The sequence below is a fragment of the Equus asinus genome, chromosome 7 (assembly GCF_041296235.1).
Source record: "Equus asinus isolate D_3611 breed Donkey chromosome 7, EquAss-T2T_v2, whole genome shotgun sequence".
Classification (NCBI taxonomy): domain Eukaryota; kingdom Metazoa; phylum Chordata; class Mammalia; order Perissodactyla; family Equidae; genus Equus; species Equus asinus.
This window is the reverse complement of record NC_091796.1, coordinates 3,299,219-3,312,889: the sequence shown is the minus strand read 5'-3', so window position 1 is coordinate 3,312,889 and position 13,671 is coordinate 3,299,219. Positions and strand designations below refer to the sequence as shown.

The window sequence follows — 13,671 nt, the reverse complement described above, 5'->3', positions numbered from 1 at the left end:
AATATCATATCCTCCCACACAACATCCCAAGGCAAGAATGGGTGCGACTCGACCCTGGGCGGCCCCGTTTTTAATTAAATGTTTTATTTTGAGATAATTATAGATCCACATGCAGTTATGAGAAGTAATACAGAAAGATCTCAGGTACCCATTACCTAGTTTCTCCCAATGGTAACATCTTTCAAAACTCTAGCACAAGATTACAAACTGGATACTGACATTGATGCAATCCGCCCATAGCATCCCAACCTCCCCAGTTTTATTTGTACTCATTTGTGTGTGTGTGTGTGTTTAGCTCTGTGCGACTTTATCACGTGTAAGGCTCATCAAGATAAAGGACAATTCCAACACCAAAGGACCTCTCACGTTCCCCTTTTATAACCCACCTAAGTTTTCTTGTAACTCGTCCATCCCAAACCCCTGGAAACCACTAACCTGTTCTCCACTTCTCTAATTTTGTCATTTCAAGAATGTTATGTAAGTGGAATCATGCAGTATGTAATCTTTTGGGATTAGCTTTTTTTGCTCAGCATAATTCCCTTAAGACTCATCCAAGTTGTGTAAATGAATAGTTCATTTACTTCTTACTGCTGAGTAGCATTCCATGGTGTGGATTCATGTCCCTGGGATATTCCGTCTTGATTTATTTATAGTGTTTTTGAGTGTATCTCTTTATATAATTTTCTTAGTGGTCACTCTGGGTATTACATTACATTTGTGACTTAGAGTGTATTGGTATTAAGCTTTTATCACTTTGAGTAAAAGGTGAAAACTCGCTTCCATTAGGTCCCTTTACCTTCCTCACTTTTAAATGTCGTTGTCATACGTATCAGATTGTGTTAGAGTTTTTAATTAGGAAATATGATTTACAAAATGAGTGAGGAGGATAATCTATCGTATGTCCTTGCTTCTGTTCTTTTCATTATTTTCCTTCCTTCCTAATGCTACAAGGATTTTTATTTTATCATTTTCCTTCTGTTTAAAGAAGTTCCTTTAGCCATTCATTAAGGTAGATCTCTAATGACAAATTCTTTTGGTTTTCCTTCATCTGAGAATGCTTCTATTTCCCCTTCATTCCCGAAGGATAGTTTCACAGAATATAGGATTTGCAGTTGACACTTCTTGTCTTTCAGCACCAGAAGAGCATACCACTTCTTTCTGGCCTCATCGTTTCAGATGAGAAACCTGCTGTCATTCGAATTGGTGCTCACTTGCAGTGAATGTGTCCTTTCTTTCCGGCTGCTCTCAAGATTTTTGTTTGTCTTGAGTCTTCAGAAGTGTAATTATGGTGTCCTGTCTTGGGTTTCTTGGGGTTTACCCCATGTGGGGTTTGCTCAACCTCTTGAATCTGTTGATTTATGTCTTTCATCACATTTTGGAAGTTTCAGCCATCATTTCTTTGAACATCCTTTCAGCTCCAGTTTTTATCCTTTCTTTGGGACTCCAATAGCACGAATGTTGGATCTTTTGTTATTGTCCCACTGGCTGTTCATTTTTCTCATTCTGTTTTCTCTCTGTTGCTCACGTTGGGTAAATTGGCCTACTCAGTCCTCAACTTTGCTCTATACTGTCCTCTGTCATCTTCACTCTACTCTTGAGCCCATCATCATTTTAAATTTTTTTATTGTATTTTTCAGTTCTATAATTTCCATTTTGTTCTTTTTCATAACTTCTGTTTTGGGATTGAGATTTTCTATTTTTCCATTTGTTTTAAGAGAATTTTTAATTGCTTATTGAAGCCGTTTTATGGTGGCTTCCAGATAATTCGATATCTTGATTCATCTCCATGTCAACTTCAGTTGACTGGTGTTATTAACATTGTGATTTTCCATAATCTTAGTATGACAGGTGATCTTGTATCCTGAAAATTTTAACTATTGTATTAGGAAACCCTGGGTCCTTATTAAATCTTTTATTTTAGCAGGTGGGCACCCTGTTTAGGTTTACGCACACAGGTCCTGGTCTCCTTTTGTAGGCTGTGGTTCTAATGACAATTTAATCTTCAGAGACTTTGTGGTGTTACTATGGTCTGTTGGTTTTTTCTGTGCTGTGAGGCTCCCAGTGGTTTCTGTTGCTACTGCCCAGGGAGGCAGGAGTTTCCCCACACTGGGCCCTGGGCCCCCTAGGTGGGGGCAGGAGTCTCCAGCTCATGGGGGTGAAGAGGCTTCCTGGGCTCGGTGTTTATTGCAGCAGGTTCTCTTGCCTTTGCCACCAGCTGTCCTGTGTCTCTGGGCAGGAGGTGAGTCTCAGGCCTGCTGGAGAAGGTGAGTACTTGCTCTGGTCACTTATTATCACCAAGGTTTTGAGTGGCCCCTCTCCCTGGTGTGTGTTGCTGGGCATGTCTGGTGTTGGTCGTCGGATTCCACCAATCTAGGGGAGGAATGGACCTCCCTGGGTCGCTTTCTGCTACTAGGTTGGGGTAAGAAAATGCTCGGCCTTGGTTGCCTTCCTCTGTTGGATGGTGGGTTGTAGGATGCCTTGTTATCACTTTGTCCCTAGGTACTGGGGTCCCTAACCAGGTGACTTCCCTCTTTCCACCTTCTAGAGCTCTCCTTCAGTTGCCTGTTACATTATTTCCAGGGTTTACAGTTGTGCTTTGCAGGGAGCAGCAGGGAGAAATGGGTCTACATCATCTTGCCTAGACTGGAAGTCCTCATTGGGCCCCTTTTTATGGGGTGAACTGCGTCATAAAGTCCCCAGCAGACGTTCCCTTAAATATCACGGGCCAGCATTGCATGACTACCCACACCTGAACAGATCAGTAGCAAGGGAAATGAAATTTCCCTACAGTAATTAACATTCACTTACTGGGTGCCGGATACCTGAACAAAATCAAGATTCTGTTAGCAAAGAAGGAAAACGTAGAGGGTCAGGCAGCAGTGCCTCCCACAAAGTGTGTTACTTCACCATGTGATGCAAAGAACAATCCTCAACATGTACGTTAGCAATTATTATTGATTCAGAATTTGGGGTAATAGTGTGGCTCTGTTATCTATAAACAAGATTCCCAACAGAAGCAAGTACATACTAGCTTAGGTTTAAATGCTGGTAAGTCTAGCCAAAAAAGCACTAAACGTAGATTCATAGACCTGGCTTCAGGCCTTGGCTCTGCCTCTCCATAGCTGTACATGGCAGGAACTTGGGGCTGCAAGTGACAAAACCCAAGTCAAGTTGTTGAAGCCCAGACAAGGAATTTATTGGCTCTTTTAAGTGGCTCATGGTGGGAGGCATGGTGGGCAGCGATCTGTCTTCAGGAACGCCTACTATTACAAAGCAGAGAAAGAAAACACGCTTTCCCATATCCTCAACACCATTCCCAGCAAAGACTCTGGTTAGTCTGACTTGGGCCACGACATTCAGTGTGGCCGAGGGGATCGGATATTCTGACTGGTCCAGCTTGGGGCAGGTGTCCATCCTTGGGACCTTGGGACAGGGATGGAGAGAGGATTAGCTCAACTGGAACCACTGGACTGTGTGGGGTTAATTGTGAGAAGACTCAAATGGGATTTTACACAAAAGAGAACTTAATAAATAAAGGCAATGTAAGTGTAAGAGCACGTAGAAGGACCGTGTTATCACCAAGCTCCATCCATTCATTCAGCATGCATTTACTGAGGGCGTACCCTGGCCCTGGCTATCTAGACACTAGTAGAAATAATTTCCATGCCGGTAGGACTTTGTTTTGCTCATTGATTTATCTCTTGTGCCTGGAACAGAGACTGAAACATAGCAGAAACTTAACAAATAGTCATGGAGTTAGCAAATGAAAAACCAGCATTATCTACAGTGCATAGTATCTGTTATCATACATGCATCCTATGACTGTGGGCTCCTTGAGGTAGCAGTGGTGTCTCCAGGGCCTGGCCCATAAAAGGTCCTCAAGGCACGCTTGTTTATGAGTGAATGAGTGAATCGGTAGAATACCCTCCTATGTCCCAACACTTTCATTTTGTAGATGACAGAACTCGGGCCCTGAGGTGAGGTGTTTCTTTAATTTGGGTTCGTATGTTTGGGGGTCCTCATGCATTCTTCTCATGTCAGTGTTGTCTGTCTGAGATTTAGTTGTCCTAGAAGGCAGTGACCTTGTCTGTCAAATCAGGTTCATTTCTTGCAATTCAGTCGTGGTGCTTGGGAATTTCCAGATTGAGGGGGAAGAGTGCAAGAACAAAAGAGCAGGCTTCCTTCATGCAGTGAGGAAGAAGGAAAGCATGGTGGTCAAGAGGACGGGCTCTGCTCTCATAGGGTCCACTTACCATGTGACATTGGGCAAGTTATTCACCTCTGGGTGCCTCGTGTTCCTCACTGTGAAGTGGAGGATGGTAACTGTGCAGGGCAAGAGGAGGTGTGAGAGACCTCACTGGAGTGCCTTGCTCAGGGACAGCGCCCAGTGAATAGCTGCCGCTCTTTCCATGCTGCTGCAGGTACCCCCAAGAAGGTTCAGCTCTTCCTCTTGGTCCACTTGATCTCTGACAAATTAGGCTCTGCATTCTCATAATCTGCCAGTAGTACATCAACTACAGGTTGATGGGATGAAGCTGGCTTAAATGAAAAATGAGAGATTTGGAGTCTGGCTGGACACCCTTTCTGTGGGCTTTTCCGGTAGATGGATGTGTCTCCCTGGTCCTGTTCCTTCCAGGATCTGTTTCCTCCCTTCCATCCCCCTCAAGTTGTTGTCTGCAAGGAAGCCTGGATCTCAGCTATTTGAAACTACTCAATTAATGGAGAATGTTGGAATCTACTCAACACTAAATCTACTTTATAACTTTTTAATATCTTTCATCTGGTGTCTCAAACTTCTTTAAAAGGAAAAGAATTTCAGCCCTGTCAGATGGCATCAGTAATTACAAAGGACTTTCCTTAAGAAGACACAGTCACTTCTCATCCATAAATTAGTTTTTCCAAGATCCCTGCCTATGATACCTGGGCAAAATTTCTTGAAGACAAATGCTATTATCCACATCAGAGGATGAAGCAGACCTTCAGACACCACTATACTTGTTCCTGTGCCAAATTATGGAATAAATGTCTTACTTTTTGAAGCAGAAAGGAGTTTCAACAGTCTGGCCATATCCAACAGGACAAACTCAACCTTTGTGGTGATCCAGGCAAGTCACTGTTTCCCCTTAAGTAAGAATGACAATCGGTTATGGTTCTGAGTGATATTACACATAATCACTCACTTAATCCTCACAACAAGCCCATGGGGAGGGACTATGCTTATCTCCATTTTACATTAATCTTGGAGATAGAGAACCCACGTCACATGCCTCCAGTTACACAACCACGAGACGGGGGGCTGGGGCTCGAGCTGAGGTGATTTCGCTGCAGAGTCTATGCTTTACTGTCTGTGCCGTCTGCGTCCTATTCTAAGGAAGGTCCAGGGTCCGTCTCCTCCTGGCTTGGAAAAGTCCGTAAAATAATAAGTGGGACTAGTGTGCGTGTCTTGAGCAAAATTTGGAATAAGGTTAACATTCAGTCTTTAACAGGTCAATAAATACCCATGTTTCAAAAAGAAAAATCAAGTTTCTATATTGAAAAGGCATTGCTTTTATTTAAATAATAATCTATACCAAGGTTTACAGAAAAAAAATCCCAGATGATAACAGCAATGCCTACAGCGCCAAGAAAGGCACTACTTATCACGCGCTATCTTTCTCCTCCTAAATAAACTGATCTTTTTACATTCCTTTGGGAAAAATTAACTTTTTCTCTTTTCATCTGCTTACTTACAGTGAATTTTCAGAAGTAACTGTTATACATTGAGCATGAAAGTTAAATATTCACTAAAAATGTGAATGCGTGCCGTGACTGAAACCTTCATACGTGGGGAAATTGGTTGGTGACTGAGTTATTGTGGGGGCTGCTCTTTCGTAAGCACGTTAGACTACGATTGTATTTCCTATAGTGTCAAGCATTCGGGAAATGTTAAGAAGCAGAAATGTGCTAACTTTACGGATTAGTTGCATTCTCTCACCACCCCAGGAGCAATGAGTCCCCTGACAATGAGTGAGACCGGCATGAGGAACATCCTGGTCCTTAGACATCTTTTCACTTCTCTCCTTGCTTATTTTAAAAACACTCAGTTCTCACTTTTCAAATTAAGCAAATGATACTCTCACAATGTTATGACCAAATGGAGCACCAAATAAATATAATAGGATAACACAGATCAACAAATTTGTATAGAAACATATGTCAATTGCTCTTTCAAATATGTTCCAAATTTGTGTAGTAGAAGTATATTTAATTTTTGCTTCCAAAAGATTAAAAGTCTTACTCTTTCTTACTGCACCTTTCTTTCAACAACTCTAGGACTTTTTTTTTTTTTTTGCCTAAATTTAGGTGCCATTTATTGTCTTCACCGTCAGGCTGGAACGCTGTGTTCAGACTGTGCAGCTATCTGGGTCTAGATCGTTGGCTTTCTTGTAGCCTTTCTTGGTACTCAAAGGGTGAGGCTGTGCCCTCTGGCTCAGAGTAAACAGAACTGGTGAAATACAGTTACCAAAGATTATGAGGAGCCTGGATAAAACAGGAAGTGATAATAATCTCTACACGTGCTTTTGAGAGTTTAAAATACTTTAAGAAAATTTGAATCATGGCACAGTAAAACTAACCCTCTCAGAGTAAGGATAGAAAGAAAAAGATGGAAAATGGGTGACATTGTCTGGAAGACGTGCCTGTGGAGCAGACCACCAACAGACAGAGGTTTTGTTTTACCAGTGTCATCCCTTTCCTGAAAAGAAAAAAAATTGTTTAAAACATTGTGCAAAAAGACAGCATTTATTAAAGAGAAGTCATCGTTTCTTTTATTTTCCCCTTCCCTTCCCTCCAACTTTCTGAAAAGACCAGACTTGAACAATTTGATGGTCATAAAAATTATTTCAAGTTAATGAGAAATTCAGTTCTTTCCTTGCTGGGGAGACAATCTTGCACATTCTCACATTCTACTATCTTGGCAGGAAGGCTCTGCACGGGCGTGGATGACACCATGATCCAGTGAATCAAGTCCCCCCGGAAGCCTGAAGCCGTCAACCAGACAGTGCTAAGGCGAAAGAGATTCGCTTGGAGGGCAGCGTCTTGGTGGAGCCTATTTATAGGCATCTACATGAAGAAGAGGTCAAGGAAATCTTTTTTGGTCAACTCGCCAAAGCTTTCAGTTACATCTAGTTATGATGGGGCATTTAAGTCCGTTGCATTCTGGGAAAACAATTCGACTGACCACAGACCACCAAGTAGCTTTTGGAACTACCCTAGAGAGAATTTCCCGCTTTAGGATGTTAGAGGACTCCAAGAGAACAGAGGCTGTAACTAATCTGACCCTTATCAAGAAGAAATAGTGGGAGATTTAAAGACGAACCACTTGGAGGAGGATGGTTTGGAGGAATCGGTCATGAAATAACCAGATGCAATATTTAAAGGGAAGGAAAAAAAGAGAAATCGAAAAAATAAAGAAAAGAGATGGTCTATGAGTTGATAATTGTCAAAGCTGGGTGGGTATATGTGGGAGTCCATTATACCATTCTCTTTTTTTGGTATATATTTAGGATTTCCAAAAGCAGAAATTTTAGAACCTGCCATGAAAACAAACAAACCGAAAATAAGACGACAATAAGAGAAAGCTGATGAACCAAGAGTTACCGCCATGCACATAGTATTTAAAAATGTGCAGTCGATGGTCAATGCCAAAGAAACAGTTAAAATGGGGAGAGGGATACACAGTTGGATCAGGGTCCTGATGGTTTATATTATCAGTCCATTTGATGTTTTCCTTTATAAAAATAAAAAGACAAAAATAAAAAGTAGAGAAATTCTGAGTGGAAAATTATTTTCAACCTATATTTTTACATCCATCCAAACCATAAAATATGAGGGTTAAAAAAAAACATTTTTAGGTATACCACTACCTAAAACTATGCCCCTCTGTACCCTCCTTAGACACCACTAAAGGGTGTGCTTCCTCATGGAGAAGATTCAATCTAAGAAAGAGGAAGCCGCAAGATCAAGGAGACTGGTGTCCCACGGGACAGTGGCAGAGGAAGTCCCAGGATGGATTCCTCTGTGCTCAGATGTAGGGAGCAACCAGGCCAGACTGCTCTGCTGTTTCCAAACATGACCCCTACCACCCCTCCACTTTTCCCACTACTCTATTTCAGTGAAATGTCAGGTGAGATGGGAAATCCAACGGGATTGTGAGTCATTGGCCTGGCAGACCTTAATACGACTCCCAGTGAGGTGTCTTTCCCGAAAACAAGTTAACAGGATTCCTAAGCAAATGGGGAATTGGAGCTGTTTTCAAGAAACGATAAAGGGTGCATTCCTCAGGGGCATGCCTGTGGATGAGCAGACTTCCTGACCCAACCAATACAGGTGTATTTGAGAGGGAGGGACCCGAATGGGAGAGAGGACCAGATAGAGGCTGTCTGGAGCCCCCGCTCTCCTACCATCTCCATGAGGAAGATGGCTCATTTCACTATGCCCCACGGACTCTATGGAGAGTAGCCAAGAGTGGGCCATCATGTTGGTGCTCCATCCAAGAAGACTACCTGCTGGGTGAAGAGAGCCCAGCAGCAAGAGCCATGGGGTGTGCAGACTCGGGCAGGAGGTATCATGCCAGCAGGGGGCTGAGGCTGGTGTGGGGACAGGCCAAGTGGCATCGGCTTGCCTACTGGGGAAATGAGCAATGATCCTACCCTGCCCACATGCATACACTGAAGAATTCATACTGTGTCAGCAAGGGACCAGCATTTAGACACCTGTATCGATGTACACCCCAGAAGAACAGCAACCCCCAACTGAATATTAAAATTGCTTCCTCACAAAGTCACAGTCAAACCAGATCCTAGAGATAGGGTCTTAGTGAAGAGCACAGTTATATAGTGGCAAACTTAAGAAGATTCCACAGCACAGAAGAAATAAGAAATATTAACGTTTTTCAAATATATTAAATAAAGGAAAAACAATAAAGGGAATCCCCATCCCTGAAAGAAGAAAGCAGAAAAACAGAGTATATTTTTTTAAATGTTTGAGTTCATTATTTTTGCTGAAGAACACTTCTTTCTGCAAACACCAAATTTGCACATTCCCGTGTGAGATGCATGGATGAAAAGGCAGATTACTAAGGAAAATGAATAATTGAATATCACCTTGCAAAGGATCTGTTTCTTTAGGGGAGCCTGGTGGTGTACTCTCTGGGCCACATTAAGCGTTGGCAGGCGTCACAATGGGACATGAGCCATCATGTGAGAAGTCCTAGAGGACAGGGGAGATCTCTTGAGGATCTGGAAAGAAACAGTGTGACCATCTTTTAAAAGAGGTGGGCTAGGACCTGATTACAGACTGCTCATCTTGGAATGAACATCTGGGAAGATACTGGGACAAATCATTGCATCATTAATTGGCCATCAACTAGGAGGGCAGAAGACACTAGGAAGGAACCAGTAAATGTTTTCTGAAAGGGCAAATGGACTCGGCATAATTCAAGGCCCCACTCTAAGTCTTAAAGTGCAGCATGGCCCCGGGAGATGGGCCTGGGGCTCAAGCACTGTGGGTGCCAGGGAATTTGCTGGCATACGAGTGAACTATCATAGGGCATTGTGAGCCATCCCGTAGTTACTATAAACAGTGTATTTAGACACAAAACCAATTTCAGCAAATCTTTCCAAATGTGAAGGATAAATGACAGACATATATAATAGGATATGAGATTCGAAGAGCAAACCCTAGCGAGACTGCCCCTGAACAGCTGGAGCAAAGAGCGTTCTAGGGCCACACAGGGGGCACCAGTCTCCAGACATGCAGCTATTTGTTGTGTACACCAACCAGAGGGGCCCAGAAATGCAGATGTAACCACAGCAATCACGAGGAGGGCAGGCACATTGCAAAGTGAATGTTGGACAAGAATTGCCCTGTAGCATTTTTATTATTCTGTTTAGTCACAATAAAAAAAAAATAGCTGACGTTAAGTAGAATTTCTAATCTACCAAATAAGTTTCTAAGCACTTTGATCTTTTAACTCATATAATCTGGTAACAGGTGGGACTCTTATTATCTCCATTTACAAATGGGGAAACTGAGGCTCTGAGAAGTAAAGCAGTTTTTTCATTGTCATTCAGCCGGTGAGCAGCCAGCAAGAGCACTGTCAGCTAAAATTAAAGAACACAACGGAACTTTCTGTTCTTTAATGTTTCTCCAACTTATTCACATGAACTGTTGATATATCTGACTGACTATAATTAAATATAACATTTTGTGCTAGATCAAATCGTACATTTGCTTTTACTCCAACTTCTAGTATAAAAAAGCAACAGGTATCAGAGAAAATTAAAAAGCATTTTTATAGGAGAATGACACAAAAGTTAAAGACATTCAAGCTATCACTTTCGTTTTTTCCTACACTTGGGAACGTCTGGCCACAGGCTGCCCCGGACCAGGGTTCAGTGCCAGTGAAGCAGGGCCTGAAAACAAGGCTTCTACGATCTGAACTTGGGCACACAGACTAACGTGTTTCTGCAACTCATAGTCTCTCCTGGTAAAGGAATTACGGATCTGGTGCCGGCTGTTGGTTGGCAGAACATGCAGAGGCGGATCCAAGGGCGGAGAGGCACCAGGAGAAGGCAGGTCCGGTCAGGCCTAGAGCATGTCCCTTGCCTCCTCCAGCTCTGGGATATCCCCGGGTGTTGTGCGTGTTACCGTGTGCATCCACATGCGCTGAAATTATCACCCTAACTGGGTAGATAAGCCCCCCAGTGGGGCCTTCGAGCTCACAACCAGCGCTTTCCATGTTTTCGCATCTCCCGGTGGGAGCCCCTGTGGGTGTCCTCCAGGCTGGGAACGGGAGCCGATGGATGAGCACAACACCCACAGCGGGAGATTACACCTGGACATGACTGTGCTCCTTTGCCTTTCCCACATTTTACAACAAAATTTGATAAAAAGGTAGAAGGCACTCACTTGGTCAATGTTATGCCTCCTCGAGGCTCTAGTCACAAAGGGAACCTTCAGAACACACAAAGCAGTTGGAGTTAGATGAAGGCAGACACCTGTCATCATCCCCTGTTAAAATCCAACCAGGTCAATGCTGCCCATCGGTGGCCCCCTACGCCTGGGATGCAGAGTGGGCCAGTGGGTGCTACAGGGGCCGCTTGGAAAACTTTTACAAGAGATGCCAAATCATAAACAAATGTTCTTTGAACATAATATTTGAGCTTTTTTTTTACAGACCCTATATTAAACCATCACATTTGATGGCAACATAAGGAAAAGTGTTGATAGTACTAATTACCAGTTCCTGAGAACCTTAAATTCCAGGCACTGTGCATTGTTGTGAGTGCTCCTAACCCTATAAGACAGGAAGCATGATACTCATTTTACAGAAGAAGCAGCTGGAACACAACAAAGTTGGTAGTTTACCCGGATCACACAGTGCCCAACTCACAGCGCTGGAGTGAAACATGAATCCGCCTAATTCCAAAACCCACGTTCGTTCTGGCACACTCTGCTGCAGAAGGTCTCAAACAAGACCTGAAAAATGGGAATGACCGAAGGAAGAACAATTCTTGACGGAGTCAAAGAAAGTGATATTATAAGACAGTACGGGGATTTCCAATTTGAGACCAGGATGGAATAGACACACATCTCCCTATTCCTCCCACTGGGCACAGCAAAAATCCCTGGACATTATATATGAAATAAACATGAAAAGACTCCAAAAGATGAAGAGAAAATGCAGACCAGCCAGACACAGTGGTGAGTTCATATATCCTAAACTGGATGTTGGAGAAGCCGGCAACCAGGAATGCCAAAGGGCACAAACAAAAATGTCCCAAGAAGAGCCTGCTCTCTCTGGCCAAAGGGGCAGCCTGGTAGGATACACGACTTTGACACAATCCAGACTCCATGGAGAAATCCAAGGCCTCGTCCCCACCCCCACCAGCAAAGGCTGAGGGGGGAGCCGAGACCAGAATGTCCACCACTGTCTAGTGAGAAGAAGGCCTGACACCATCACAGCCAGGGGGTGGGAGGAGCCTAGCACAGGGCTGGGTACCATCCTTGCACCCCCTCCTTGAAGAAACTGGTTCTTCACCCCCACCTGGCAGTGATGAGACAGTGTCCTCATCTCCCTATCAGTGTGGTATCAAAGGGAGCCTATTAAAGCAGAAGTCGTAAATGAGATCCAGAATCCCATAACAGAATAATCAAAATATTCACACTACAGTAAAAAAATTACTCATCATACCAAGCGCCAGAAAAATCTCAGCTTGAACCAGAAAAGACACTCAACAGATGCCAACATCAAGATGACACAGATGTTGGAATTATTTGACAAAGATTTTAAAGCCACCATCAAAAAGACCCTGCTTCAGTGAACAATTACAAACACATTTGAAACAAATGAAAAAATAGAAACTCTCAGCAAAGAAATAAAAGACACAAAGAAGAGCCAAATGAAAATTTTAGAACTGAAAAATACAATCATTGAAATGAAAAACCTAGTGCAATGGCTCAACAGCAGAATGGAGAGGACAGAGGAAAGAACCAGTGAACTTGAAGGTGGAACAATGGAAATTACCCAATCTGAGCAACAGAGAAAATGGCTGGAGAAAAAAATGGACCGAGCCTCAGGAGCCCGTGGAACTACAACAAAAGGTCAAACTTTCCTGTCCTCAGAGTCCCAGAAGGAGAAGAGAAAGGTGGCGCTGAAAAAGTATTCAAAGAAATGTGGATGAAAAGTTCCCAAATTTAGCAAAAGACACAAACCTACAAATTCAAGAAGCAGAGTAAATCCCCAACTGTATAAACCCAAAAACTGCATGCCAAGACGTCAGAATCAAGCTTCCCTCCAGGGAGGTCACATTGCTAAGTGATAAGAACATTTCCTTTTTTTGTATCAAAGAATGAAGTAATGATATAAATAGTTTCCATGTAAGATGGAATAATTTTCTATGGCACGTCTAAAAGCTTATTAATTGAGCATATGTGACACCTAGTGACCATAAAAAAATATAAATATTATAAAAATAAATCAGTTGCTTTTCAAAGAACAAAATGCAAGAACTCCTGATAAGCCATGACTGTGTTTTTTGTCTGTTTTTGATGTTATAGCATGAAGGTAGATGCCCATCTACATTTTAGTCTATGTGATGAGCCAAAACCAAACAGGATATAGTATTTCATTTAAAAATGCATTTGTTGGGCCAGCCCAGTGGTGCAGCAGTTAAGTTCACACTTTCCACTTTGGCGGCCTGGGGTTCGCCAGTTCAGATCCCAGGTGTGGACCTACACACTGCTTATCAAGCCATGCTGTGGCAGGCATCCCACATATAAAATACAGGAAGATGGGCACAGATGTTAGCTCAGGGCCAATCTTCCTCAGCAAAAAGAGGAGGATTGGTGGCAGATGTTAGCTCAGGGCTAATCTTTCTCAAAAAAAAAAAAAGAAAACTTTTGGGCTGGCCCCGTGGCCAAGTGGTTAGTTTTGGATGCTCAGCTTCAGTGGCCCAGGGTTTTGCTGGTTCGGATTCTGGGCATGGACATGGCACTGCTCATAAAGCCATGCTGAGGTGGCATCCCACATGCCACAACTAGAAGGACCCACAACTAAAAATATACAACTATGTACCGGGGGGCTTTGGGGAGAAAAAGTAAAAATAAAATTTTTAAAAATGCATTTGT

General features: G+C 42.9%; 1 long non-coding RNA gene across 1 annotated transcript in view; it reads right to left on the bottom strand.

Annotated features, from left to right (window-relative positions):
* LOC139045626 (uncharacterized) overlaps positions 1-13,671 on the bottom strand; it is a 34,670-nt gene that overhangs the window by 6,690 nt on the left and 14,309 nt on the right. The window lies entirely within an intron of this gene.